This window comes from Acanthopagrus latus, chromosome 4 (assembly GCF_904848185.1).
Source record: "Acanthopagrus latus isolate v.2019 chromosome 4, fAcaLat1.1, whole genome shotgun sequence".
In the NCBI taxonomy this organism is placed as follows: domain Eukaryota; kingdom Metazoa; phylum Chordata; class Actinopteri; order Spariformes; family Sparidae; genus Acanthopagrus; species Acanthopagrus latus.
This window is the reverse complement of record NC_051042.1, coordinates 3212170-3225124: the sequence shown is the minus strand read 5'-3', so window position 1 is coordinate 3225124 and position 12955 is coordinate 3212170. Positions and strand designations below refer to the sequence as shown.

General features: G+C 39.7%; 1 protein-coding gene and 1 long non-coding RNA gene across 11 annotated transcripts in view; one reads left to right on the top strand and one right to left on the bottom strand.

Moving 5' to 3' along the window:
• Positions 1 to 8656: 8656 nt before the first annotated feature.
• Positions 8657 to 11047, bottom strand: LOC119017648. Its single transcript, XR_005074507.1, has 2 exons — positions 10917 to 11047; positions 8657 to 9352 (listed from the first exon to the last, which is right to left on the bottom strand). It is a non-coding gene; the product is annotated as an uncharacterized LOC119017648 (long non-coding RNA).
• Positions 11024 to 12955, top strand: part of LOC119017646 (A-kinase anchor protein 13) — a 115009-nt gene continuing 113077 nt past the window's right edge. For 6 of the 10 annotated variants that reach the window (XM_037094479.1, XM_037094480.1, XM_037094475.1 and 3 more), the window contains exon 1: positions 11026 to 11217. The gene's annotated coding sequence lies outside the window, so the exon portion shown is untranslated. Of the gene's footprint in view, positions 11218 to 12955 lie in introns of all 10 variants that reach the window. The other 4 variants (XM_037094478.1, XM_037094471.1, XM_037094469.1 and 1 more) reach the window with 2 other exon arrangements.

Sequence of the window (12955 nt, the reverse complement as noted above, 5' to 3'; positions counted from 1 at the left end):
TGAAGGGGTAACACTTTATGATAACCATCATTAATAAATGATAAATTGAAAGTTAATTGAACTTTCATTCTTTAGTTATTTCACAGTTAACAAACAGTGACATGATTTATGAACCATTCACTAAGCAGCTGTTTATTGTAAAGGTGCAACTGATGTTTATAATACTTTGTAAATGATGAATAAATGGGTTTTAAAGTGACATATAGTGAAAGTTTAATTAATTATGCATTTATCAATTATTAAAGATCGTTATCATAAAGTCTCCCCACTGAATGATTTTGGCCCATTTAAACAAATTCATCATTTATCACAGCAGCTAGTCTGCCAACTCATCCACCCCCACCAGGGGACATGGTACGGCCTGCTACGGGACATCATTATAGAGAGTAGATGTCTTGCATAGAGGCAAAGCTCTCTAATCCGAAGGCCAGATAATTCGAGTGCAAAGAGGATTAGCTCCACCCCAGCAGAGCCATTGGCTAAATTTAGCCCCCATACTCTCTGTCTTCACCAGTCTCCATTTAACCCCTCCTACAAGCCCCGCCTTCACCCATCCATCCAGACACACTGCCCACCAATCACACGCTGCAGGTCGTCATTACACCATCATGACATTTTAGTACCCCTCCATCTGAATAATCCAGCATCAAGGCCCAGCAGTCACATCCTGCACGACAATATTGGTGATAAAGAGTGAAATCGCACACATGTGATGACGTAGGTAATGTTTAGAGGGAAAGTTAGCATTTGGCTGCTAACAAGCGATCCGCCCTGATGTCTCTGCCCTTCATGCGCACAGCTTTGTCCTCTGGCGAACACGTCGGGATTACAGTTGATGGAACTTGCTAGGCCTGCCTCAGGAGGAGGGGCCCGGCCCTGCACAATCCCTGCAATGGCGCAGAGGCGTCTCATGCAAACATCAAGGAAATTAATAGCATCCAGGGGGAGGATTCTGGGAAAAAGCGATAAAAACCCACTCTCTGTGTCTTATTTCTTACTTGAAATGACAGTGTGCTGCTTAGCTTTAGCGTTTTCATCCAGTGCTCTCCGAGTCAGTGAGGCATATGTAGATTTCAAATAAAGCGTGGGCTGTGTTGACTTGGGTTATTAACTTTATTTTCTGATCTTGTTAACATGACCACTTGATAAGTCTCTGTGTTGTTTGCTTTAAGTCAGATTTATCGGAAATATTGTTTAAAAGCCCCTCAGGGTTTCTGTATCAACTTTCACTTCTCTCTATTATTTCTGTGCCTCATCTTCTGTATGTGGGCACAAAATAACTCTAAAATAACAAGGCAGACGAGAGACACAGCGAGCACAACCCTGCTAGTACAATTACCACTACACAGTTTGTACTATTTTTCTCCTGCTGACTTAATGGAGTCGGTGGATATTTGTTTTCTTTAAACATTTTTGGAGCAGCATGGTGGATCTTCAGGCTAAGGCAAGTCAACCACCCTGGACATTTTGTTGTGCTGTTGATAGAATATAAAATACAACCCAAATTATGATTCTTTTAAAGTAAGTGATTAACTTTATGATGTAGTAATTATTATGGTAATTAGGAGTCAGCGACAATAAGTCAGGCCCTGTCTGTTTACTCCCCAAACTGTGCCTCTTTTGAATTTTCCCTGTGAAGTCTCTCTGCCTTCAATCCTCCTGTTTGCTCCTAATTAAAGAGGAGAGATCTGAGGGAGTTAATCTGCTGGGCTTTAGTGAATGGAGGTAGGATGTGGAGGTGGGTGGAAGGCAGCGTGGGCCAGACCTCCCCAAATCTCTCTTGTCTGGTTGGACACGCCGGTTCGGCTTAAATCAGCTGACCTAGTCTCTGGCGTGCACCCAGCAGTGCATGCGTGGATACATACATGGATAAGTACATGTAGACTTAGATGTAGACACGGGCTGGTTAACTGTGACCTGAAGTCAGACCGTGTGAGGCCAAATTCAAACACAGCTCATTCGAACGCTCCATTCCTAGGTCTGTAAATGCTCTTTTACCATTCAGGATGACTGGTGAACCACACACTCACACACACATCCACGCAGCGTTTGTGTGACAGTGATTTGTATTGTGGTGTGTTTAGACTCCACAAAGAGAGTAAATCCCCAGCTGATGGGATCAAGTGGACTTACTAACCTGCGGCACCACACACACTGACATCTTGTGGACATGACAGGCACTGAAATTATTCATAAATGCTGTTAATTAGACAAACATTATTGATTTATCGCACAGACGTCTGAAATGTGACCTTTTCGCTGACAGTAAAAGGTCTCTTGCTCTCTCTCTTTGTCTCCTGCTGGAAAATGTTTTTACTTTATGTTAATTCAAACTGTCAACATTATAATAAATGTCAGGTTTTTTTTTTTAATGTTTAATATAATACAGATTCCAGAAAATACATTAGTGTCAACATTTTGTTGATCACAGTTATTGTCCAATTCTCAGCCAGTTTATAGTTTACAGTTGATAATTTATGATTATATCCATTTAATAAGAGGTCATATTATCAGCAGGTGAGACATCAGTCTAAAAGGTCCAGTGTGTAGGCAGCTTGCTATTGGCAGATTTAGAATATCATATTCATATTAATGTATAATCAACTGAATATAAGAATCACTGTGTTTTGTCACCTTAGAAAGGCTGTGTTCGAAATCACTCAGTGCACTACATAGTGACTACACCATTTTGTAGTGCTGTCTGAATGTCTAGTGGGAATTATTATACTCAAACTATCCCAATATGCATTGCGAAAGGTAGTGTACAACCAATGGTCACCAACCAAGCAGTATTTGCCATCATGTATTGCGCTGCTGCGGACAAACACATGGATGTCGCGGAGAGGGAGCTGATCTGTGTGATTTCACGTTTCAACTGTGCGACAGAATAGTGTCTGAAAGTGCATTTTTCTTTGTGTCAATGACCTCCCCATATAGTCCACTATGTTGGACTCCCTATGTAGAGACTAGAGCGTAGGGAGTGAGTGGGTGATTTCGGACACAGTCTGAGTTGGCATTTTGCCCTGCCATGTTTCTACAGTCGCCCAGGATGGAGAAACCACACACTGACACCAAAGTAGGCCTTTCATGTGTTCGTTTTTTTTTTTGTTTTGTTTTTTCCCAACCTCAGGTTCTCCTCGACACTTGAAAGGGTGATGTCATTCTGTGGCTATGTTGCAATGTGGGTAATGTACGCTCCAGGTTTTGAAAGCAGTCCACTGGTCTGCATTGCACTCCTATAACACTGTTGGTATCACATTTTTTTAATTGACACATTTTTTAAAAACCTGGCGTCAACATTAAGCCACAATACAACAGCCACTGAGTGACTTCACTGGAGGCAATCTCTCCGACTACATGCAGCTTCCTCTGGAGCCACAAAATGCTTTATACCACCTTTTTTCCTCATATGTTGTACGACTCCCCGAGACCTATTGACACACTTTGATGTATAAAATTGGAGGAGTTACTTCAAGGAGAACCTTTTTCTGCACTTTTCTTATTGTCAACGAATGGTCTTAGAAAGACCAAAACCAACAATGTCTCTCAACATTTTACCACTCCACACCCCCACCGGTTCACACTGAAGCTTTTTTTTTTTAATGATTGTCTAAAACACCTGAGCATTTTAACAAAAATTACAAATGGCACTGAAACAGGATTAAACTGTGTGTTTGCGTTGGGACTATTTTCAGCAGCAGATCAATGCCCTTGTGTGCTCTTGTAGGTATGTGTGTGGTACCGTCTTTAAATAATTTGTTTGTTTTTCTCATAGTGAAGGAACATGTTACCCAACAGTTTGGCTTGTTCTTTACTTTTTAATCGTTGTTGGACAGCAATGGAGCTCTATGGCCCAGAAGTGTAAGCTATATCAGGTTTTGGTTGCACAGGAGCTGCTTGTTAGTTGGATCAATTCATTGTTAGTTTTGGTGTTTCATGGGATTTGTTCACAGCTTTAAAAAAAAGAAATCACAGAATATCACCATTTATAAGAGCACATATTGGCAGTGGGATGGCAATGCTGGATGTTAACCAATCCAACCAGCTGAGTGACAGAAACGTGACTGCTGCACTGATAGCTGTGCAATTATACTGCACAGTATCAAGACGATTCTGAGGTGCATTTGATGCTCTGAGACATTTTTACAAGCAGAGATGAAAAAAGAATGAGGAACTGCGGCAAAATAACACATCCAGAGTCAATTCAAAGCTGACAGTTAGGGAGAATTTGTATGAAATTGCCTGGGAATTGTTGTAACTGTAGGGTTAGCATGTAAAACACTCTGCTAAAACAAACAGCGGGTGGCAGTTGAGAGAATTGTGTTACCTGAGAAAAACAGGCAGCTTCAACTCAGAGGAAGCCTTTCAGAGATCTTTTTGATCTTTATAGTGTTGGAACTTTTTATGCTGAACATGTTCCAACTTTGCCAAGATAACAGTGATCAGACACATCAATGAAAAACAGTCGGAGAAATTCGCACTGTGTTTTTGTATTTTTTTAGATGCAGACGAATATTTACATATAGAGATAAAGATACAGAATAGATAGTTTCAGTTAACTTAAAGGAGCAGTATGTAAGAATTTGACTTTAAAACATTCAAACATCAGGTAACATTATTGACAGAATGTGAAGAAGCAACAGTTAAGACACTATGTCAAAGACGTCTATTGCACCTTTAAAACGGCACACTCAGTTATTAAGTTATAATTTTTCAAACAATGGATCAAATGTGTAATGACACAAAGGCATTCATACATTTAGGAGCTAAAAGGGTCGGATATTTCAGTCAGCATTTAGCGGTGATAAAACAGATGTGAACATTTGACACAACTCCAAATGAACGCAGATGTTGTTCTGTGTCTGCTGGCTGTGTTTGCCCAAAAAATCTTATAAGGTGCAATTGAATTTTAGATCTTGTTGTGTTGCCCCAAAATCTAAGTGTTCCTGCTTAAAACTAAGCTGTTCGGGGAAAAAAGTAAAACAAGAAAAAGAACCTAAACCCTTTTTGCGTTGTCTCAATCCATGCCAACTGGAAGCAGCAGAGTAGAGTAGGCAGAAGAAATCTTTTTTTATATCTTCTGTTTGGACATAAATTGTGAGAAGGCCAGAAGAGTCCAAGATAATAATAATCATAAAAATAATCACTTTATTTCACAGTAAGACATTAACTTCACATCTGAAAATAAACGGACATCTGCTGCTGTTTATGGGCGACTTTATACTCGAAATAAAAAGTGAGTGCTCCAAGACGCTGAAGATGCAAACAAGAGCGTCTCATCATCACTGATTGTGACTGGCACTGGTTCTATGTTTGTTATTCTGGTGACATTCACAATTCATTCTTGACCTTTGGAACAGCCTCTGGGAAAACAATCTCACCTCAAGAGATTGGATGAAGGTCACGTAATATGATCATAAGCACCAGAATTGGAGCCTGGGGTGAGATTTTTTTAGTCAATTGAGGCCAAAATTTTATTTGAACATTTTAATGACAACTGTGCAAACTCATCAGCAGATGCAATATGATGGAAAGCTCCAGAACAGCTACGAAATGGACCTCCAGGTTGGATTATTTTGCCAGCTATTACACAGGTGGTATGGTCATTTGAAATAATCTGAACTGACATTCAAAACTTAAAGGAGCATTGTGTAAGAAGTTCACTTGAAAAGTTAAAGCTCAAAACTTTGTCTGAAATAATCTCCAAAGTGTGTTTAAACAGCTGTTTTGATATCATGGTATCTATGTATTGTGTTCCAGAGATCTCTAGCCAGTCCAGGTCCAAAGGTCCTGTGCTAGCAGAATAAGTAAGGGATAATGTATAGAACGGTGGTCATTATCAGGAAACTAAGTCCTGATAGAACAAAGTGGACTGTCTGTGTAATTATCCCGCTTATTACACGGCTACTTGCCAACATGAAAAAAAACTTCACACAGTGTGTCTTTTTAAAATGTTACAATTCATAGTGTTTTTCAGCAGAGAAATATAGTTCGCCAAAGATGTTCAACAGAACATTCTTTAGAACGCAGCTGATCATTTGTCCTCTAACCAGTCTTTTAAACCTGACATGGCCCATACCATGCTCATTTTGTATTGATCCTCTATTTTATAAACATCTCCGTCATCCAAAACTTTGTTTCACTTCTCCCTCTTTTCTGCTTTCCTCTATTTTTCTTTTCTTGACCAGTGACAACTCAGCCTTTTGTCAAGAGTCGAATCACTGTATTTTCCAAAAATATTAAAGTTAATGTAAAACTCATCCATACTAGTGGCCTAGGAGTATGTTTTTTCCGATATAAAGTAGACTACAGATCAGCTGACATGTACTCCGGTCACTTATGGCGATAAGTGACCGGAGTACTTGCAGAGCAAAGATTCTAGAGCAGGAAGTGCTACGAAATATGTGAATCAGAGGCAAAAAGGTCACTTTCCTTGACAGGGTCAAATATGCTTATCAGTGGTCAATTATACAAAAATAATTGACCACTGAACATTGGGAAGGCTCATTCAAGTTAATGGAGCGTTCTACAGTATTGAGAAGAGCCGTGTAATAAATGCTAACAATCTCCTGGTCCCTAAGCTCCCAGTCTGACCTGCTAGCTACACAGCTACCTGAACCAACAAGCTATGTGCCGCTACAGTTAGCAGCAGTTAGCAGTTATGCTGCTATCTATTTGTGCCAGTTCCTACATATTGCACCTTGAAGCAGTGCTTGCAGACTGGCCAGAATGTTGTTTATTGGGAACTTGCAGTTTATTTACAAATGTTACCTAATTTGTGTATTGACGCTCAAACCATTTCAAGCATTTGCCACTTGCTGGCATTTTGGGCTTCAAGTTTCCCAGTGCAGCTTTGAATGAGGCAAAACAACAAAATCCTTGTGGCCCAGCCTGAGTGAGAGGAAATGTGGACAGTGCTGCAGAGTGTAAGACGCTTTCCACTGAATTGTGAGACAGCGTATGCGGCACTCTGAAGGCACTTCAGCCAAATGATATGCCTCTCGCTCCTTCTCCCTCTCTCTCCCTCCTCCTTCCTCTTGCAACTAGTGTGTTTTTTGTCTCTCTATCCAAGTGTTTACTCTGGCTGGGTTTTTTTCAGCCCTATCTCTTCCATCCTCTTCCATCCAAGTCCTCCAACTTACAAAACCTCCTTTTATCGCTGCACAAAGGCCGCTATGTACTTCTTTGTGTCATGCTTGTTTCCCCGTCTCGCTCATGTTCTGGCAGTCTGCAGACCGCCCTGCTTCAGCATTCCCCACACGTCCCCCCAGTCCTCCTTCAGACTGCAATAATGTGTCTAAGTGCAGCTCAGCATGGCGATGAATGGGGACTCTTTTCAATACCACCTGCCATTTATCTAACCCCTCAGCTGGTTACAGGTGGAGAAGAGACACAAAGCCCCGAGCTCAGATTCTTGAGATGGGAGGAAGGCCTGGCTGCCCGCTGAGCCTCCGCAACAACCTTTCTGTGCTTCAATTTCACATACGGTGATGGAAAAGGTATACACCTGGTGTGTTTGTGACACTGTGAGCATGTGTTTGATGAGGTGCCACATACCAGCTTGTTTTGCAGAAAGTTGAGCTTTAAAGACAGTAATACAGTTTGCAGTAAAGTTGATCTTGAGTTTCTGTTGGATGTTGGTTTCACTAAAAGTCATGATATCACTTTTGAAAAACAGGTTTTCACAATTTCAAGGTCCCAATATGTGTAGTTTAGTCAGCCAATGTCATAATATATATTTTAATCTTTTCAAATTCATCCACATTTTCATTTTTGTGTTTGCAGAAAAATGAAAAAGCAATAACCACTGTCCCTCAAATGGGCAGAAATTTCATTTTAGAATAAGAAAAATCCAATATTTATCTCATACTCCTCTATCCATCAGGCTTAATCTAAGTCTCTATGTTCTGTCTGCTGCAGCTGAAGACGCACCACGGCACAAATCAGGGTATTTATTGTACTTTTCTCTCCCTGGCAACTGGCATCTATTTGGAAAAGCCAGCCAGACACTAGTGTGATTCATCAGTAATGCTTTTGTCACAGTTATGATGCAAAACAGCAGATAAGCTATACTGAGAACAAAGTGAGACAGACTCACACCTCCTCAGAAATATCTGTCTGACTCCAATAGGTCAGTCTGATCTGACCTTCTAGTTGGCTGAGAAAAGAATCTAAATACAGTGGTTGAAATCTTTAAGGATGTGCAGTCATCACACAAAACTCCCTCTTTCTAGCCCGAGGAGACGATCTGACATCATTAACAGCGATTTCATTGGGAAGTGTGGGCTCACATGCCTGTGACGCTACGCTGAAAACCACTGGATGCTTTTATTTCTCATAGCCACATAATAAAAGCTCTGTGTAATTCACGTCACTCAAAATAAACCGGTCAGACGAATATGCGCTCTGGAAAGCAAGGATTTTAAACACATCATTGTCTTGTTATATGTTTGAGTATGTGTTTGTATTTAGAAGCTCTAATGAAATGTTATTGATTTCTGAAAAAAGTAATGGAAAGGATTGAGCTAGCAAATTAATCTTTCATGATTTGAACTCACAAACACCATTGTAGAAAAAAACCTGATGAGAAGTAAGGTCATGGTAAACACAGCGTCTTTTATAACTGTGTGTTATAAGGCAAGAGACACACAAGGTCTACTCTTTGTACAATTTATTTTCTATCCACGCAGAATAAAACACATTTCACATGACTGCTGCTGAGGAATAGAAGCATTTGAATGCTTAATAGTGCTTATCGAAGGCAGGGAATCACTTCTGAATATAAGAAAAACATTTTAGTCAAGCACAGATGCTGCTGTTGTGAGGTACAGTTCTCTACTCAAGTCTGCTTTTTCAATATTTTATGGGTCTGTGTGATAAATAGAAAGGAGAGTAAACTATAGCCGTCACTTAGGGATTCCTTCAAGGTAAACACCCACAATCAGAGCTTTTTAGAGCAAAAGTGTTTTCAGTTCAGCACTACTGGGCCACCAGTTAAAATCTGTGCCTCAAGAGAGTTCTGCTGCCTTTACTCCAAACCACATCCCTGGATCTGTACAGCGTGTGTCCCTGCTTTGAGAGATCTCTGCAGAAGGCCCTTTGAACCAGCAGAGGGCAGTTCAAACCACAACAGTTGTTTTTTCCTGCTCCTTCAATGGTAACTGGCACTGTGTTTGCAGTCACGAAGAGACAGCAGTGACACCTCACCAGAGAGGTTACAAACACCTGAGGTTTGCACAATCAGACAATCCCTCCAGATGCATTAAAGTGTGAACCTATGACTCACACTTTAATGACGACAGTTGGTTACAGTTTGACTCAGCCCAACAAATTGACTTGATGCTTTACTGACCTGAAAAAGAAAGAAAGAAAGTAAAGACAGTCTATCTCTACAGATTCATATAATATTTCTGCTGGAATCACTGACCTTATCATACTAGATGCAATCACTGTGGTATTTCACATGATATTAAGTCTCAGTGTCTGTACTGAATACTGGATTTAGTGACCTTAAAAGTTAATGCATTTTGATTTCATATAGTATAACTATAGTGTAACATTTCTACAGGACATGATATCTAGTTACTCTTTCAGAATAGTAATTATCAGATACAGTGGTTTAGAAATTACAGCGCTGGTGCTGTGGCTACATGTCAGAATGAGTCTGAACAGCTCACCAAGCTGATTATAGCTCAATAACACTACAACTAAAAGTGAACACACTATGCACTAGCACTTTATATGTTCTTCGGTCTGCTATATTAGTTTGTAGAAACATAGTAAGAGCTCAGTCATTTCAACAGCAGTTGGAAATTAAGTGTTTTATGGATTTAAGCGTTGCCTTCAAAATAAAAGCAAGATTTTAATGAAACTGATGGCCACTACTTGTTGGAAGGTCTGGTTTGCTAGCTCGGCTACTCTGGGCCTGCCCTGCATTGTAAAAAGTACCCAAAAGAGGATATCCTCTGAAAATAGTAAAATATTACTTTTGCAAGAATGAAAGTCACTCAGGTGAACAGTACATTTAAGTAAGTAAACAGTAAATTAATTCTTTAAGTATATGATATTAAGTATACTTCAGTATCAAAAGTAGTTTTCTGGCTATAATAAATACTTCAGTAAATTATACATAGGCTATATTTACACATATACTCTATGCTATGGGAACCTGTTATCAGCCCAATATTTAGCATCTTTCCGATGATCAAAATCAGTGTTTTTCTAATTATCAGAGTGTAAAACAAAAATGTGCTTCTGATACAACATGCAATATGTAAAGTCACTAGTAATTTAAATTTAGGAGAGTGGACTAAAAATGTTTACCTTCATTATTTAGTGGAGTGGAAGTAAAAAGTAAATCAGAAAACTGAAATCTCAAGTAAAGTTCAAGCACGTCAAAAGTGACTGTGATGCTCCGATGCAGCATCCTCGCACACAATATCCTGCCTACAACACTATCTGACTGGCAACACCTCACCTGTTTCAGTTTCTCTTGATTTCTAATAATTGGTATTGGCCTTGAAAAGGCCATATTGGTCGACTTTAAACGGCTACAAAATAAAACAAAATCAACACACAGAGTAAAATGAAAAGTCTGGACAAAACATTTGACAACACATTTCTAGTAATAATTTTCTCTGATTGTATTTGTTTGAGGACATCCTTTAATCCTATCTGCTGTATCAGCCAGCTCCATGAAGCGTATGAGTGCTTGCGGTTCCTGCTTTTATTGTGAAAATCTCAGACAGGATGCGGACACACTGTCGCTAGCTTCACCTTGAAGACAGACCAAGACGCTTCCTCCTTATTTAGAACTTTAAAAATAATAAAAGTGTGCCTCGAGTTTACTGGGATGAAAAAATAAACTATTATAAACACTGAAGTAAGTTTGGCCTGCTTCACTTCCGAGAATGTACCTCTTGTAGTGTGTTGGTGAACTCCGAGAGGAAGTGCCATGGAGGGGCTGATAATAGCCCTCGTGCAGACTCCTCCCTCGGAGTTGTCCAGGGAAACACTAACAACTGTAAGAAAGTGCACTCAGTCCTCCTGTTAGTGAACGGGGAGACCGCCGCTCATCCATTTTACTCCACAGCACTGACGTTATAACATCTTACAGGACAGTTGGGCCCAGCTCCGAACCCTGCCAGAACTCCCATCAACCAGGAGGATTATTATGCGTCCGAAATCTGCCTTTTCTTCTCACTGACTGAGCTTGAGGTAAGAGGAGTCATTCTCAGTGTGGCCCGTTGTTAACTGTAGACTCACATGAACACACCGTCGCTTTACTTCGTGTCTCTGCGTGGTCTCTTTTTTTGTTTCTACGGGGAGAAGTTGTTTAATGGCTGCTGCCGGACGCTGGGTTTATTAACTTGTTGCTCGGTAGCCATGACATCCTCTCCCCGAGCCTGTAGGGCCGATGTGGGAACTTCTCACGTTTCTGTGAAGTCAGCGACAGCGACGAAGAACTCGCTAATGTCCCGCAGAAATGTAAAATGATACCGTACCAAAGCAGCCAAAGAAGGCCTGAGATATTAGCTACGCAACATTCAAACTACAGGAGGTGAAGGAAAAGTATGCTAACATTAGTAGAAACTCTCTCGCTAACGCATGTCACGTTACAGACATTAATGAATATAATTTTAAAAAGCGCTCAGCATTATTTAATGCGACATAATGAGGCGACTGTAATGAAAAGTATACTTGAGTAATATTACAGACAGGACACATGATCCTTTTTATCATTGTACATGTTTAGAAAAATCACGTGATGTTGAGTCACTCAGCATGGCCATAAAATCAATCTGGAAAGTTTTAATTGAAGTCATACCAGGAAAAATGTGACCTATTAATAGCTTTACATGATTAATCAGTTTAAATTTGCACAGCTCCATGCATGATTAAAACAATCTTTATTTAACTCTACTGATAGATAAAAGGCAAAGTGATATACTACTAAGCTTTAACTGTCCATGTTGGATGAATTACATTACCAATAATCTGAACAAATCTAAAAACAAAGGGACATTGTGTAGTTTTGGAGAAGAAATGAAGACTGAATTTCGATATTACCAATTATCAATGAGGTAATAATACAAACTCAGAATATATATATATATATATATATATATATATATATATATATATATATATATATATATGTATATATGTATATATAAAATGTATATGTATATATGTTTAGGGTTGTAGAGTGTTTGTTTATTTAGTTTCTTAGCCACGATAAATCTGTCACTGATGATCAGTGATGACAAACCTTTCCTCCACACAACTACATAGTGCACCTTTTTAAGCACAATTAAATGTTGATATGTTTGTGTATTGGCAGCAAAGACTAGAATTTCAGTGTGTGTGTGTTTTTTTTTTGTTTTTTTTTTTAATAAGGGAAGTTCAACTGCATAAGCTTTATTTATTGCTAGTGGGAGGCTCTGCACACATGTTAAGGGAGACAGTGGCCTTCTAATTCATTTACACTCACTTGACCTCACCCACTTAAACACGTTCAAAGGACCAGGCACATAAACATGGCAGCCCTCCGGTTTCCCACGTTGAAACACACCCTTAAGTTCGCTCAGAAGTCACATCTTCTTCACTTCCAGGATCATTCGGACAACATCCCACTCAGTGGGAACTTTAAACTCCTCCAGTGCAGATGCTCAGAAGATGGATTACTTGTTGAAAGTCAGATACTTGAGGGAAACTTGTGCTCTGACTGTAAAAATCTGACATTTTGCCACTATCCAGTGTCTTTCAAAATGATCTTCTGCCTACAAATTGACACTGATCTGACAAGAGATTGAATGCTTTAAACCTGCACTAACACCCACGACAATAACATTGGATCCTTGGATCCCACACTAATGTTTGATCTTCAATACAGTGTTAACCTGTAATCTGAGAAAACAAGCCCAAGGTGAAGGAACAGCTGGGAGGATTTGAG